The sequence below is a fragment of the Protomyctophum bolini genome (genome assembly GCF_963924005.1).
Source record: "Protomyctophum bolini genome assembly, chromosome: 13".
Classification (NCBI taxonomy): domain Eukaryota; kingdom Metazoa; phylum Chordata; class Actinopteri; order Myctophiformes; family Myctophidae; genus Protomyctophum; species Protomyctophum bolini.
In genome coordinates, this window is record NC_137874.1 from 21,396,473 (window position 1) to 21,414,004 (window position 17,532).

Below are 17,532 nucleotides of genomic sequence, written 5' to 3' on the forward strand. Positions count from 1 at the left end.
CCATATAAAATTAATTTCAGGGCTGCATTTGGCCCGTGGGCTGCACTTTGGACACCCCTGTTGTATAGCATAACATTTGACTGTATAGCATTACCTGTACTAGTTTTAATGAGCATGTTGTTAAAGTATTTTGCACGGTACATTAACCCGTTAAAAGCGGGTCTTTGGCTATTTAAAACTGGCAGAGCTTCTGTACAAGCTCACTGATACTGATACTGATGATTTAGGAGACACTTTCAGAATCTGCCTCAGTGTCAGCTTTTAATGGGCTAATAAGCCTGTCAATAAAGTATTCAATCAATCAATCAACCAAAGAACCACCGCAGTATGTGGACGGTTTCACTGAAGGTTGAGCTACTGTGGCAAGTGAAACAAGGCAGAGAGCCTGTCGTATATATATATACACTATGATGAACATCATAGACGGAGGTACTTTTCAGCATCAGTAAGCCAAACATATGAAACAACATGCATGTAGCACCCGAGGGCAGGTACAGTTAAATTTGAGCTATCCATCGTGGTATATTACGATAAATGTCAATGCAGCTGACTGATTTACTGTATGGGAGCAGAAAGCGTCCCAACCTGTTGAGCATGTTTTACATGCTTCAAGAAGACAAGGAACGCTGTTTGGAGGAGCAGCAGCCCTTGATAGACAATGTTATGATGCCGTGCAGAAAATACCAGGCGAGGGAAAAGAAAACCATCGCACTTAAGTGGCAGTATGATGACATCAGTATATGGGAATGGCTACGGCTGCTTGGATACTAAAATGATAATAAATAAAAAACTGCCAATGACTGTTACGGTAAATAAATAGCCTTTTAAAGACATTACAAGACAAAGACGAGTTTACCCCCCCCCCTCCATTTTGTCCATCTTTACAAACTATTTGGCTTGAATGCAATAACCAGAAATAAAAAGCTAATGTTACACTATGAAACTTAGTGTGAAACGCTGAGGAAGGCCGACGTTCTGAAACTTGTATTTATTCAAAAGAAAAGAAAAAAGAAAAGAACATTGAATTTGTTTTTTATTCATGACAATGTTTGCTTTTTTGGTAATGTGGTTTTGAAATATAATAACTCAAAATTGTAGGAAACTAAAAAATAAAGGGACCCATAAACATGTGTTTGGGAACCAGAGCACTATCTTTCTAAGCCATCACTTGAAAGCAAGCCACCATCAGGCCGTTGTGACCAAACTATGGTCACGACAATTATTTGAGTGACAATGAATGGTGAAATGTCCTAATCACAGCCCCTATAGCCCTTAGAGGTGTGCTCCTGTATAGTAAACCGGGCCATGGCTGCAGCTCTACACGGCTGTCTGTCAACAGCAGACGATTTACAATGCGGCGGCGGAGAGGTGGAGAGGTGGAGAGGTGGAGAGGGAAGGGGGAGCTAGGGAGAGAACCAGAGTAATGAAACGTGCTGATAAGATAAGAAGCCATGCAGGGAGGCAGAAAGGCAGTCAATGCTACAGTACAGTACAGTATAGGGAGGTGTTATTACTTGGATATTACTATAAGGACAAAACATCCACACAAGTGCAACGTTGCTGTCGGAGCAGAAACGTCTCCTCTCCATATTTGGTGTTTTCTCTTTGGTAAATTAACGCCCTATACTTGATCATTATGCACTGTAGTATTCTGTAGTAACAACTATAGCAGATCTGCTATAGTTTAGCTGTTTTTGAATTTGAATTCTGAAAAGTAACAGTTTTGGACATAATCTATCTATCTATAAATGCACCACGTCTCTGTTTTGTCTGTACAGTACGTACGTGTGTACGGCTGTAATGCAAGTAACTCGAGAACCGCTCGCTACACTACCTCAAATTCGACACACGCGTTCCACACCCCCACAGGGCCCGACGATGAGAGTAACGCATTTCTAGCATGCAGATCTGCTATACGTTTCAATGACGCTTTTGTGTGATCAAGGCGGGTGTTAAAAAGGAAAAGAAGAAGAAAAATCACACAATATAAAGTCTAACTCATGTTGATTAGGTGATGTAAACAAACGGTGCCAACACAAACATTAAACGCCATTAACAATAAAGAAACAATATGACGTAATGAGTTACATTATGACGTAAACTAACAACTAAAGACAAACATTAAACCTGTGTATAGGAGGGGCTAGCGCCCCTCAAAAGAATAAAGTTAAAACATGGAGATAAGAGGTTTCTGCCCGACAGCAACGATAATGACTGCAACAGGCTCAGCAAACAAAGCCTCAAACCATGGAGGTGCATGTTTTGAAATGGTCGTCGTTCAGACACTAGGAGAAACTGCAGCAACGCGGAGACATAATTATTACGTCCATGTCGACGTCTATTCCAAAGGTATCATGCTTTGAAGCCGTATCACCAGGCTCAAGGACGAGATGGATCGGAAACCCAACGCGAAAGAAAGAGATGATGATGGGTGCATATCTGTGGCTGTTTCACGCCAGCAGGAGCCCGGCGGCAGCAGGCCTACTTTATAAATAGACCTCGGCAGGGCCTGCGGGGCAGCCAGCCGCGCACTGTAAATAGACAACAAGCGAGTAGCCACTCACTCTGCGTCTATTTAAGCAAGTGACAACATTAAGGTCACAAGTCACTGTAGGACAGTGTTCACATCAGAAGAAGCGTGGAACATGGGTGGTGGGGGGCAGGGGGATCACCTTCGGAAGAGGGTTCTCTTCCTAGCTAGCAACACGTTAAAATAAAACTGGCAATAAACACAAAGAAGAGGTTCTAGTGTCACAGCAGATGAGTATGTAATGTCTGGGGCAGAGCTACTGAAATGTGGCTAAACCAACATTAACCCTGGTGGCTCTATTTTGGGCATGTGTTAAAGACAATTCAATATGTTTTATAATCGTTAACTTAAATAACAGAAATAGCCGATCTACTCTCCGTCGATGGAAGGAATTGGTAACAAGATGAACAGGTCTGAGTGTGACCACGTGAGACTATATAAACATTCCGCGAGTACCCGTGATGAACGATCTGTTCTGAATACCAAATAAAAAGGTCCTTTGGTCAGCTGTTGGCTAACAGTCTATATAACATCCAGTAGTTATTAGGGCGAGGGAAATATGATACTGGGAGAGAGAGTGTCTTGCACGCTTGTCTCTCACAAAAAAACATCATTAGCTCGCCCTATGCTACCTACAAGATCAAATTAGCCCACAGCCCAGTAGCTGTGTCTGTCCAAGGCTCGTCTCCTCGCAACATGAGAGCACTCGGATGAAACCGTCTGCAAACGTGCAAGAGTGTAAGATCTACTGATATGCAAATTAAAATCCACCGCCGACGCAACTGGAGGTTTGCGTCCCCCCCCCCCCCCCTTACCCCAGTGGGATACATAAATACAGACAGAGAAAAAGATAGGCAAGTCAAACAGGCATAGTCTATGTGCATATTTAAGGGGGGTCCCACAGTGTTGACATGGCCTTGAGAATCAAACGACTGTATAGTCTATCAGCCACCAGCATCACTAGGCCCAGCACCACCATGCACCGTAGACCCCAGTCGCTGATAACCAGACACAACAGCCTGTCAGCCAACCAGACTCTCTCTTCAAGTAAGTCTGATAAACATAATCTCCCAGCATAGCGGCCGCGTCCCCATCTGGGCCACAGCTGATATAGACACCAGGGCATGGCTGACCAGTCACTCACAACAAACACAAAACAACTAGCTGACAACACCTTTGTGTGTAGTTGTTTCAATGGACAAGTCTTAGGGATTTGTTGTGTTTATAACCTCTGTGGTATTTGCGTGTGTTGTTGATGTTTTTGGAAGTGCACATGTCTCCTTATCACCAAATAATTCAATCAATCAATTAATCATGTATGAGAGTGCTCGAAATAGGGCTCCATAGATTAATCACTTTTTGGCATCACTACTGTAAAGATTCTGGTATAATAATTTTAGTTGACTAAATCGAGAACCATTGTAACGGCCATGAAGATAAAACTGCTCTCTCTGTCTTGGCTATAGCTATAGTTAGACAGCCTACTGCAGTTGGGGAACGGGCCCGCACATGTCGATGAATACTACTGGGAACAGCATACACCTTTTTATTTTTTGGGTTTTCACTGAATAATATTCAGTGAAAGAATATGAATAGTGCATATACACTGAATATACATACACCATTTCAGAGCATAATTGTGCTAAACTCCTCAGAACCAGGAGAAGCAGGCCTTGTCAAGTTTCTCACCTCGTTGAACGCTTCATTTAGCAGCAACGGGGTTTGTCACCTTCCCAGTGGCTTCACTAATGAGCTCAACAGGTGGGTCAGTTGAGGTTATGACACACGATTAGCTACTTTCTTCCACTATTCCTGGTGTAACCCTGGCTCCACAAAATGTGTTACTTAATGGCTCTCTGTCTCCGGTCAACGAGCTCCCATGAGTCAAGCAGATGGTTTCTGCGGCTGAAGAAGGATTCCTTCTTTCTATTCCGGGGCTTACACTATGCCCCCCCACCGCGGCCCTGGCATGTCATAGTCATACCCATTAGAGTTCTCAGTTTCAGCCATCCGGGCCTGACAATGCCTGCCGGGTAGGAGTGAGGACTGACAAATGCACGCTAATTGGCTGGTTAGGGCTCGGGGCTGCCGCAAGTACTGAGTGAATGATTCAGGGAGGCATACAAAACAAAAAAGCAAAAAATGGGCTTATAAAAGAAATATTCATAACTTCATAAGAATATGTGTTGCAATAATAATAAGTAGTTGTCACAAAATCCCAAGGCGCACCTGTCCCAAGGCCCTGTCTTTGGGAACCAGTGACATACAGTCAGAATCCTAGCTATCTTTACATCGTTACTTTTTTCCTGCAGGGCAGATTGTCTTTTGCATTATTTATACGCCAAGTCTTGTAGCCTTCCAGCATTTACTACCCCATTCCATCTGCCTGGTTCCTCTGTCAGCCTTCTCTCATTGCTCCCCTGGGTTCTGACCGTTGCCCGTTTACTGGATTCCACCTTTGTGAACTTTGATTTCTCTGCCTGATCGTTTCTGTGTGTTACCGGTGGAGGCTGTTCAGAGTCAGTGAACCTACCCTGTAACATTTTGTTTTAATCTATTCTTTAGTTGTTGTTGTTGTTCAGGTGTTCTTTGGGAGGGTTGGGGTGCTATATGCGACCTGAAAAACTGAAAAACAGCTTCTTTACAAGAACTTCACGCGTGTGTCTGCGTATGTACTATGTACTGTATTAAAAAGAAAAGTATATCTGTGCTTTAAGATTCACTTTCCTTTTTAATAGCTATCTGTTATAAAGAAAAGAAACCATAGCTGATAAAAGAGGAAACTAGGAAACTACATGCAAGGCAGTGGAACACATTTCCATGAAAGACAAATGAGTGTTTATATTTGGATGCCTGTCCCCCTGGTCTATAATGGATAGGAACATGGATGGAACATGACAATGAAGTTGGGTTTTCTTGGTTTGTACAGGTAGGCGTCTAGAACACAGTGGTTTTTTGGAAAAGCCAGTGAGTCACAACACGGCACGGCACACCCCGACCACTTCCACAACCACATTTATACTGTCGAAATCCTTTTATTTTATTTTTACATGCAGCCACAATCCACTTCAACCATTTTGATGTTGCTCTACAGTGGAATGCCCCTTCCAGTAATGAGAGTTTGCCTCTTTTTAATCACCGGCGGAGATTATTATTATTTTTTTATATATACATTAATTTCCTTCTGGGAACTGTGTCATATGTCTGATAATGTCACAACATACTTAGCTATTTAATTTGAAATGTATCTTAAACACATTAAACACACTGGCATCCCTATAGGACCAGGTTAAGTGGATAATAAAATGACCCCACCCTGCTAATTCCTCACCCGTTTTCCTTTCCTTTCCAAATGGAACCTTTAAACAGTGAGCAGCAGAGTGCATCAGGTGAAACGATGGCTCCACATGTACAGTAACCTTGGTGTGGTCAATGATTGACCAGCCCTGCAGCCATTAGCCAGGGTGCTCTGGGTTGTCTAGTGACAGCCAGCGCAGCAGGCTATGAAATAACAGCATACATGTACAGAAATCCAATTTGTTGCAGGCAGCCAGTCAAACCTACTAGGGGCGTGTGTGAGTGCGTGCGTGCGTGCGTGCGCAAGTGTACGCACGCCAACCGCCAAGTGCCAACCATGTTTTTTTAATACATAGAGAAACATACAGAAAACCTCACACCACGCAGCCAAAAAATGAAACAGAAAAGTGGGTGTAAATTGGCAGTGTCAGGCAGAAACCTTGTATCTTCATGTGCATGTTTCACCGGTTTTCTTTATAGCTTTTTCATAAATGAATGCCCTCTATACTTGGTTGGACAGTGTGGATCTAGTGCCGATCTACAAGCTTGCAACATGTTGTGATCTTGTAGGTGGTGAAGTCCAGCTTGTAACTAAATCTTACATTGGATCCATTGGAGCACAGTTTCAGTTTCTTTACTTTTTTCCTTTCCTAACAGTTTTGGACCCAACAACAACAGAATCAAATCTGTCACCCACATTTGTAACACAGGTGGAAAGTACAGATAATAAAACTATGACGTCCTGCCTGTCATCACTTCAAGTGCGACACTCCAGCAGCTGGCATGTATTTATTGTGACAAATGAAATAATATACTAATTTCTTCATTCCCTGGCTATAGCATCTGGAAAGAACAGATGTCTTTAGAAAAAAAAATGACTTCTCAAAAAACAATCTGATAAAAAGAAATGTGACATCCCCATTATGTTTCCATCAGCAGATGCACAAGGCTCAGCTTACAGCAACTCATTTCCAGACATAAAACCACATAAAGTCTCCTACAGAGGTCTTTACATAAAAAAAGAAAAGCGAAGCAATAATAAACGTTTAATTTCCGTGGTGCTCGCGACTCCATCTCCTTAGAGCAAGAATGTGAGGAATTTGGCTACTTGCGTGCAGTACTGTATACTGTATACTGTATCTCTGTTCCCACTGCTGCAAGCTTGTGTTTTAGAAAGAAGAGCAAAAACCAAAAAGACAACATTCATATAATGTCCATCCTTCATTTAAAGCTGCGTGCTACTCCTCTCTGTACCAATGCATCTCAAAGCTTGGGTTTCACACGACTGCTTGGTGCTTAAACTAAACAGGCATCCCAGTAGCATGATGTAGGCGGCCTACTGCCAGTGGTTAGCCTTGGCTCGGTGTAAAAGGTGTAAAAGAAGTGGGTGAAGTTCGTTTACCTACAACCTCCCATCGCTCACAGTTTTCAGGAAAGAGGAGGAGAACAAATATAGAAAGAAAGAACAAGGAAAGTAGGTCAGATATTCCAAATATTCCCGGTATGCTTACAGTAAAGCAATTTCTTCGCATTACGTAAGGTGCACGGTTAGAAGTAATAGCAATGGAATGAGGCAGGCTCCTGCCCATACTCTTCTTCTGTGTACCAGTGAATATATATATATATATATATATATATACCACTGCGGTAGTATCAGCTTCCACCCATAATACCCCTTTTCTCCTAGCAAAGCCACCTTTTCTAAATCAGTGGTTTTTAAAGTGGGGTCCAAGGACCCTCACGGTTCATTGGGGCCTTACACGTCTGCAACTCTGTAACCCCTTTTCCACCGGTTGGTTCCCAATGGGAACCGGTTCAGTTCTTTTTGGTTTTTAGTCCATGAGCCAGAGCTCCAAAATTGGTGGGCAAACTATACCCTATATTCATTTTTTTATAAGATCAATACAAGTAAATTAATACATGATAACCCTTCCACAGTAGTAGCTTTTTTATTATTTTGCATATTTTCCTACATACTGCCTCATTTGCAAGTACTCAATTGGGGAAGTTTAATGGTGATAACAATCTAATATAGGTATGGTTTTGCACACTCAATTCATAATTAACGTTTCAATTTTGGAGCTCTGGCTCATGGACTAAGAACCAAAAAGAACTGAACCGGTTCCCACTGGGAACCAACCGGTGGAAAAGGGGCCTGTGAGTGTACAAATGGAACCAAATGGTCCCTTATGGGTCCATTTGGTTCCATTTGTACACTCTCAATATGTACTATGCTCAGCCAATCAAATCATTGCTATGGGGTGCTCAGCCAATCAAATCATCACAAAAGATCACACTTGTGTGAAGTGAGGGGCGCTCTTATCATCGTACATCATCATGACGTAACATGTTTATTTGCTCAGACACATATGAGGTAAATTATCCATTCATTGTCAATGGAATTTAATGTTTGTGTTAGGACAAAAATCTACACTAGCTGAATATAGGAGGGGCTAGCACCCCTAAAGAAATTGAGAACCACAGCTTTAAAAAGCATATTCCAGGTCACCTTCCAAGAGACTGTACTGTAACCCTGTCTGGGCGGTTCCAATCCACTCCCCTAGTCCAATCAGACACAAAAATGGAAGGGGCAAGGGTCCAATGGCATGTGACGGCGGGCGGCCAAACAGGCACATTCCTCACAGAGATTAAGGCCATGTAGCTTCTTGCTGACTCGGGAGTAATAAGGGATTAAAGACGATGGTCTCAGTCTCTGCAGATAAGCAACACACACAGAGAGAGACGCAACCAGCGCGACAGACACAGGCTTACCTTAGATGCAAAAATAGAACGACTAGATGTCTGATAACTCAGCATAAACACAATTACAACAGATAAGACGGTCTATTCTATAGGCTAGCAAGGCATGCAACAGGACTTTGTTTGATTCCCAGAGAGAATTATCCACTTAGGCCCTATTAAAAATAGCAAAAATATCATAATATTTTCACAATTTTGGACACAATTTATATTCACATTGGCATATGCATGCTCAAAAAATTGTGATGACAGAGTTAAAGTGATTAATGTTTGGAAATTCCATTCCATGGTCCCAAAACAACTAAACAGAGCATTCTCTGGTGTCAAAGTAATAGCACAGGATTGTACGTGGAAAAGTATGGTGTTACGAAGTCGTATAGTGTAATCTATGGTATGTAAAGATGTCGTTACAAGACTTTGCTACGTGCCACAGTAGAAGGTATCCATGACGCAACACTACCCACAGAAATACCTTGGAATATCTTCTACAGAATAATACCATTCATCATTCATGTGCCATGAATCATTGTAAACCTGACCTACAATTTACAATTCAGTTATAAGCATGATGCTTGCAAAAATAGCAGATCTACAAGCCACAAAAATGATTGTTTTTAGAAAAACTTCGTCTATGACAATATGCCCAGAATAGAGACGACAGGGTAGACCACTCAAGCGCTCTATTCTGGACCAGACTTGCAACTGTCTTCACCAAAAATAGCCGATCTGCAAGTTTGACATGTTGTGAACTAGTAGATCTGCTGGGTGCTGGGGGCTACTCACCGCTTGTGAGCAGCCGAATAAAAGTTTGAGAACCAGCTTCACAGAGACTCAAAACCACTACACCATCTGTGGGGGGAAACGCAACCACATTCCCCTGGGATCCATGTTGCAACATTGTGACCATGGAGATATTTCTAGGGGATTTACAATGAGATGGTTCATTCATGAGCTATAAATAGAGCTGTGGTGGTGTGTTGGGGGGGGGGGGGGTCCTGAAAAAGGCTGTTGGCCCAAAAAATGACCACGAGGAGAGGTTTCTCGACGACGGCCTTTAGCCGAAGACAAAGTTGAAACCACCGAGTGCTTTGAATCATGATTGGCTCAAGTTACATGCTTCATGCATTCATTTTTGGTTCCACGCTTGACATGATTCAGAGACAAGTTACTGTAGATAAAAATGAATGATGCTATAGCAGCAGAACGGGAGCTCAGGGTTGAGGAGGTTCTGTGGTTGGCGGTCATTAACCACAATTCACTTGACAATGCTGCGACAGAGAGAGAGAGAGAGAGAGAGAGAGAGACACCGTGGGTTATGTTATGTCTAAAGGGCACTTCTTAACGCATTTTCCCGGTATTCTGCATGCCGTGCCAGTACCGAGAAATGTCTTATTAATTTCCGCTGTCATTTCCCAACCGTGGCATGGTGTGGGAGGACGTGGGTGAATTAAGTGTGCAGTGTGTGCAAAGTGGTTGACTCACTGAAAACACTGAAAGGTGGAGGAAACTAAATTGGAGGGCAGAAATAAGAAAGGCTCCACTACTATCCCGCACCAAAAAACCAACCTAAGCACCTGATCTTATGAGGAGAGCAGCACCTGATCTAATGAGGAGAGCAGCAGCTGATCTAATGAGCAGAGCAGCAGCAGATACGATGAGTCCTCACCGCTGCAGCCCTCCGACATGGATTCCCCTTGAAATAAGGATCGGGACCGACTTGTGCAGTTAAAACCGGTTAAGCCCATCATGTGGTTTCCTCCATTTACATGGGCCTAGAATATGTCTGTGACACCAGACACCGCGGTAAACAAGACCTCTCCGGCCTTCAAAAAAAAGCCACGGCTCAGCCACTAAAACAGGCCCAGCAGGGTTAAGACAGGGGCCTCTTTCAGCAGATTTATTTTAATATAATAATAAAACATATATATTATATTTTTAACCAATCTTTATTCTGTATAGCATAGTATGTTAAATATATACTGTAACTAGAACATCTGCAGTGGTTGGAGGTGGTCTCCCTAGTCTTTGATTAGGACACCCATTGGTTAACAATGTCAATAAAGTTATTTGAAGCAGACGTCGCAGCAGATGGGGCACTATTGTAAATGCACCTATATTGCAGTTTGGGCAACGTTATAATCTATATTCTATAATAATAACCTCTCTGTCAGGAACAGGAGACAAGTGACAATTATAAAATATACTATATACTATAAATATTATATAAATTATATACCAGTTCAAGTGGGCAAAGTGAAATCCTGCCTAGCTCTAGAGGAGTGCTCCCCAAACCTTTTATTAGCTCAAGACCCAAAAGAGCCCAGGACGCAAACTCTACTACAAGCTTACAACGCGTTGCTTCGCGCCCGTTGTGAGCTATTGAAAATACAAAAACTTTTATGTTTAAAAAATAACAATTAAAACAATGTAGGAAAAATGTAGGAATGTAGGAAACAAAAAATAATGGAATGTGTCTGTGACCCACAAACTCGACCCACTGTTTGGGGAACCACTGCTAGAGCATACGGTCTCAGTTAGACACCAGACCACAGGGACACAAATAAGGCAGGTGGAGGTTGGACTAATCCAGGATTACAAATTGGGGTCAGTGAGTAAGCAGGTCTGAGTGTGGTTCTCCTTCTAGCTGTTGTGAAACGCCCAACAGACACTGCAGGAATGCCTCTGAGCAGTCAAAGTGTCTGTCTAGTTCAAATGTTTTCATTGTTTTTCTGAAAATAGCCGATATACAAGCTCACAACAACAATGTGTTGCAGTGCATTGTGAGCTTGTAGATAGACACAAATGGCCTTCATCAGGTGACAATAACCCCCCTGGAACTCCCGCAAGGACCCCCACATTGAGAAAGCCCAGATCTAAGAGGAGAACAGCAGAAAATACGATTAATCCTCACCGCTGCAGCCGGAGTGGCTGGAATGGAGGGTGTTTCACCCAATAATCATGCACGCAGTGACACGCACAATATTGAGCCGGCAGTATTGGTTAACTGTGGTTTCAGTGAAAAAGACATGGAGAACAATGGAATGAACTCCACCATCATCTGTGAATCATCCCTTTCTCACCAGGTTGGAGCATAACGTTTGACCCGCATTGGCGTCACCGGAAGGCGGGGGGGGAGGGGATGTGGAATTTGTATTATATGGTATTAAAAGAAAGCGCATCCTGTGACTTGTCCGTGACCCGCTTCAACCATTACACCTACGCAATGCACACAATGCAATACAATGAAGCAAGAAATACCAGTGGTGGAAAGTACATTTTTACAAGTACAACTTTGAGGTACAGCATTTTTGAGTGGTGCACACCACAAAACTCACAACACTTCGCGAGCTTGTATATCTGCTATAACAAGAGCATTTCTACACGGTGTGGTATCTGGTATTGTACTTTAACTTACAGTAAGTAAAGAATGCTGAGTAATTATTCCACCACTGGCAAGCACTACTCATTTCATGAGGATGGATGAGTCATGCTAGCGACCTAGAGGATAGTGTACAGCTGAATGGAAACCTTGACCTCACAGGCGAGGTGCATGATGGGAAGCAGTGTTGCCAGGTTTTGTGAGAGTAGAGTTGTTCCGATACCGATACCAGCATCGGAAAAGCACCAAATCACGCAAGTTATCAGAATCGGTATTGGGAAGGATAAACTTTAGGGCCCAGGGCACATGCTTTGATGCCAACATCCGTGTTTAGGCTGTATAGGCTAAATCCAGACGGACTGATCAGACAAACATCCAGAACAAATAAAGACCTGATTTTAGCCCCCCAAAAAAGACAATAAAATAATATATCTAACTTCACAAGTTCATCACAAACTGCAGATTTGTCCATGTCAACCGGAACACGTTTCTTTTCCCACGAGCATCTGCATGTCGGCAAAATGAACTCACGCACATCGTTCGTTCGTTAAGCAGCATTTCGCTGCGTTTTACATCTCTGAAGCACAGTGCATGACCCCCGACTCCAGCAGAGCTGCTTCTGGTAAATGTAGTCTGTGCGTGCCTGCGTGCGTGTGTGGAATGCTGGAGCGATGCAGGGGGCCCATTAGTGCTGAGAGGGGGGGGGGACGATAGGCCAGAGCCACTGGCTGACTGACAAGACGACCAAGGGGACGCAGCGGATCTGTACACACACACACACACACACACACACACACACACACACACACACACACACACACACACACACACACACACACAATATTCTAGAGAAGTGGTTCTCTCTCCTTCTCAGGGAGGTTCCAGGGGGTTTACAGCTAAATAAGGACCAGTTAATGATGGCATCATGGGAAGCCAAGTTAGAAGGTAATCCAAATCAGTACAGATAGTCTGTGTTTATACCAGTTAGAAGGTAATCCAATGCAGTACAGACAGTCTGTGTTTATACCAGTTAGAAGGTAATCCAACGCAGTACAGACAGTCTGTGTTTATACCAGTTAGAAGGTAATCCAAATCAGTACAGACAGTCGTAGAGCTCGGTACCGTTGACAAATGAGATCTTCTCTTATGGGCGTCCCTGGCACCAAATACCGCACGAAAGGAGCGGTTTCCTAAACAATGTAGAATCATGTTTAGGCATTATCGTTCTAAACCAGTTGAAGAAATTACAGATTGTGGCTTTACCCTTTATTCCATTCATGACATATCTGAGACCATTATGGTCTTCATGAAGATGCTCCTTCTATTCTGGCGTGTGTGTGACTGTGTGTGTGTGTGTGTGTGTGTGTGTGTGTGTGTGTGTGTGTGTGTGTGTGTGTGTGTGTGTGTGTGTGTGTGTGTGTGTCGCAGCCCCACATGTTGTAAGCCTGTTCTCAGTGGATCACACGCTTCCGTAGAAGACATGCTGACTTCTATGGAATCCAAATGACTGAATATACAGTCTGAGAACTTTAATCCATGAGTACTAGCAGATAGATAGATAGCCTTCTGATATCATGGTACTTTAATCCATGAGTACTAGATAGATAGCCTTCTGATATCATGGTACTTTAATCCATGAGTACTAGATAGATAGCCTTCTGATATCATGGTATTTTAATCCATGAGTACTAGATAGATAGCCTTCTGATATCATGGTATTTTAATCCATGAGTACTAGATAGATAGCCTTCTGATATCATGGTACTTTAATCCATGAGTACTAGATAGATAGCCTTCTGATATCATGGTACTTTAATCCATGAGTACTAGATAGATAGCCTTCTGATATCATGGTATTTTAATCCATGAGTACTAGATAGATAGCCTTCTGATATCATGGTACTTTAATCCATGAGTACTAGATAGATAGCCTTCTGATATCATGGTACTTTAATCCATGAGTACTAGATAGATAGCCTTCTGATATCATGGTACTTTAATCCATGAGTACTAGCAGATAGATAGATAGCCTTCTGATATCATGGTACTTTAATCCATGAGTACTAGATAGATAGCCTTCTGATATCATGGTACTTTAATCCATGAGTACTAGCAGATAGATAGATAGCCTTCTGATATCATGGTACTTTAATCCATGAGTACTAGATAGATAGCCTTCTGATATCATGGTACTTTAATCCATGAGTACTAGATAGATAGCCTTCTGATATCATGGTACTTTAATCCATGAGTACTAGCAGATAGATAGATAGCCTTCTGATATCATGGTACTTTAATCCATGAGTACTAGCAGATAGATAGATAGCCTTCTGATATCATGGTACTTTAATCCATGAGTACTAGATAGATAGCCTTCTGATATCATGGTACTTTAATCCATGAGTACTAGATAGATAGCCTTCTGATATCATGGTACTTTAATCCATGAGTACTAGATAGATAGCCTTCTGATATCATGGTACTTTAATCCATGAGTACTAGATAGATAGCCTTCTGATATCATGGTATTTTAATCCATGAGTACTAGATAGATAGCCTTCTGATATCATGGTACTTTAATCCATGAGTACTAGATAGATAGCCTTCTGATATCATGGTACTTTAATCCATGAGTACTAGCAGATAGATAGATAGCCTTCTGATATCATGGTACTTTAATCCATGAGTACTAGATAGATAGCCTTCTGATATCATGGTACTTTAATCCATGAGTACTAGATAGATAGCCTTCTGATATCATGGTACTTTAATCCATGAGTACTAGATAGATAGCCTTCTGATATCATGGTACTTTAATCCATGAGTACTAGATAGATAGCCTTCTGATATCATGGTACTCGGCTCTGGCCCGCCACTGACTGACACGGCGACGGTTTCTGTCTCCACTATGTTAGCTGGCGTCTGCAACGCATTTTCAGATGACTCAGAGAGGCTGCAACTAAGATATGTGGAGCATCACGCCAACAATAACACCAACACACTGTACGTGCACACACACGCACGCACACACACACACACACACACACACACACACACACACACACACACACACACACACACACACACACACACACACACACACACACACACACACACACACACACACACTAATGAGATATGAGAAGCATGGAGTAAGAGAAAGAGAAGGGACTATAAAGGGAGTGAGTAACCAACACACTGTACGACGTACGCATGCACGTATATGTGTGTGTGTGTGTGTGTGTGTGTGTGTGTGTGTGTGTGTGCATACATGCGTGCGATCTGCATATGGGAATCATACAGTTTGTCTAAAGGCCTGAGGGCAGTTGGCTCTAATCCCTGCCAACGTTACACGCCCACTCTTGACCGCGGTCTCTAACGGGTCAATTCTAAGTTTCCAAACAAACAACTGAATTAGTCCAGATTCCTGCGCAAACTCCCTATACAGCCCCCATACCTCCCTTTAAGCTGTTGTATATGTCTCATTGAACATAGTCAAATCATACTGATGGGAAAGACTTTCCCACAGCGGTGGGAGAAGTGAAAGTAGAAATAAGCTACATTAAAAAAAAGTTAAAAAGGGCCCACGTTCAATGTTTTAGCTCTGTTTGGAACCTCTTAGCTCCGTCCAAAAACAGTGGCGAACCTTTTCGCAGTATCGTTTTCGAAAAAGTAAAGCTACAGCTACAGATGATAAACTTAGGACAGGCAGGTAAAATCTTTAGACAGGAGTGAAGCAACTGCTTAAATAAGGCTTAAATTGCATATTTTAGTCAGCCTGTGGCCCAGTCAACCCCCGTCCGCATGTGCAGTACTGCTTCCGTAAGATTGCATTGGGAAAACATGGTACTGTGGCTGACTTCATAAGCTTTGTAAGCACTTTCTACCAAAAGTACCAAAACTAGTAACAAGAATTTTAGTAAAAGTACTCAGTATTTGCCTCTGAGATGTAGTGGAGCAGAAGTAAAAGTACTGAAAACTGGAAATACTCGAGTAAAGTAAAAAATGCCTGAAGGTTGTATACTTAAATACAGTACTTGAGTAAATGCACTTGGTTACTGTACAGTGTACACCACTGAGGGTGAGTGGGGTCATTCATCAGAGGGAGCGTTCATTGACCCTGCGAGGGGCATTCCAGAAGCACTTGGAGGAGACAGGCCGTCATTTCATCTCGGGCTACGGAGAAACAACATTTGCTCATTTCATTATCTGTTACACAACCGCACTTGTTTCAGCCGAGCGGCCCCATCTGATCGCTCGCAGACACGCGTTCCAACACAGCCGCGCTAATCATTCTAAAGGTTGAACTAGATGGATTGTCGCTGTCGGCAGCCGGGTTGAACCGTGTGTGTCCAAACCAGAAACTTTCCGGGGAAAAGAAAAAAGAGGAATCTGTGTTCCAAATGGACCCAATGTAGTTAGTCACAAGTTCTTATTGATACTAAATATATTATGTGTTACACAATACACACATGCAAGCTCACAGGTTTAACATTTCAACCTGGCGTTCCGATTTTGGGAATTTTGAAAATGTATCCATTCATTCGTGAAAAGAATGCTAAATACGGAGATGCAGGGTTTCTGCCCGACACTCACGACAGCGACGATAAAACAAATTGTCTCTGTCGTTCATGGACAAAAAAAAATTAAAGCAACAAATTGTTAACACACGTCAGCCGGGAAGAAAGTCATCGGTCTTCATGACATGGTCTCCTAGTCCTAATTTAGCACACAAAGTCACAGACAACTGTGTTGATGATCCCTGTATGTAAAAACCATGCCCTTGGAGGGTATGGTATACCTGAGTACCTGATATAACAGTGGTCCTCAAACATTTTCATGTCAAGGTCAAGGACCCCCATATTTGAAGACCTCCCATCGGAAAGGATTTTGTGTCAGGCATCGCCATAAGAGAAGATTTTTTTACTCTTAATATTGCCACTTGCAGCAGATTAGCTATACTTGGCATCATAACAACATGATCCAAACTGGTTATGTGAGGGAGTTCATTCACTGTGGACCAACTCCACTTTCAACTCTACTGTGGGCGTGTCATCATGACACTGTATCAGGTGAAGGTCTTTTCATAACAATTAGGCTACAAATATATATTTTGCATCGGAATGTGAGTTTGCAGGTTGACGGAGTATCTCGATTTCAACATAGTGTTTTAACATAATTGGTCCTCACTCATCATAAGATGGTCTACTCGCTCTGTGTCTCAGAAGCGGGGCTGAGGACAGTTAGAGAACCTGCCTACCAGTGACATCATCCAAGCTAACGGAAACTCAAACTGCAGCCATTTAGGATTTGACCCAAAAGAAATTGCAATAGTAATCGTTCAATTTTTTTTTATGATCCTTAGCGTCATCCAAATAATTGATTATTATATACATTTTGGATCATGGTAAATTCAGTGGTTGAATGTTGGGGTACCATTGAAAAGCTATATAAGGCAAACATTTCAAATTTGAATTATGCTTCAAGTAGCATGTGACATGTCAAACTAGGGGTTATTCATTCTGAATCCATTCCAAGCATAAGTTTTGGACGAAAAACACGAAAA

The 17,532-nt window shown here is 42.4% G+C and overlaps 1 protein-coding gene across 2 annotated transcripts in view; it reads right to left on the reverse strand.

The window, feature by feature from the left end:
• Positions 1–17,532, reverse strand: part of LOC308327219 (glucocorticoid receptor-like) — a 100,915-nt gene that overhangs the window by 73,490 nt on the left and 9,893 nt on the right. The gene's annotated exons all lie outside the window — the stretch shown is intronic.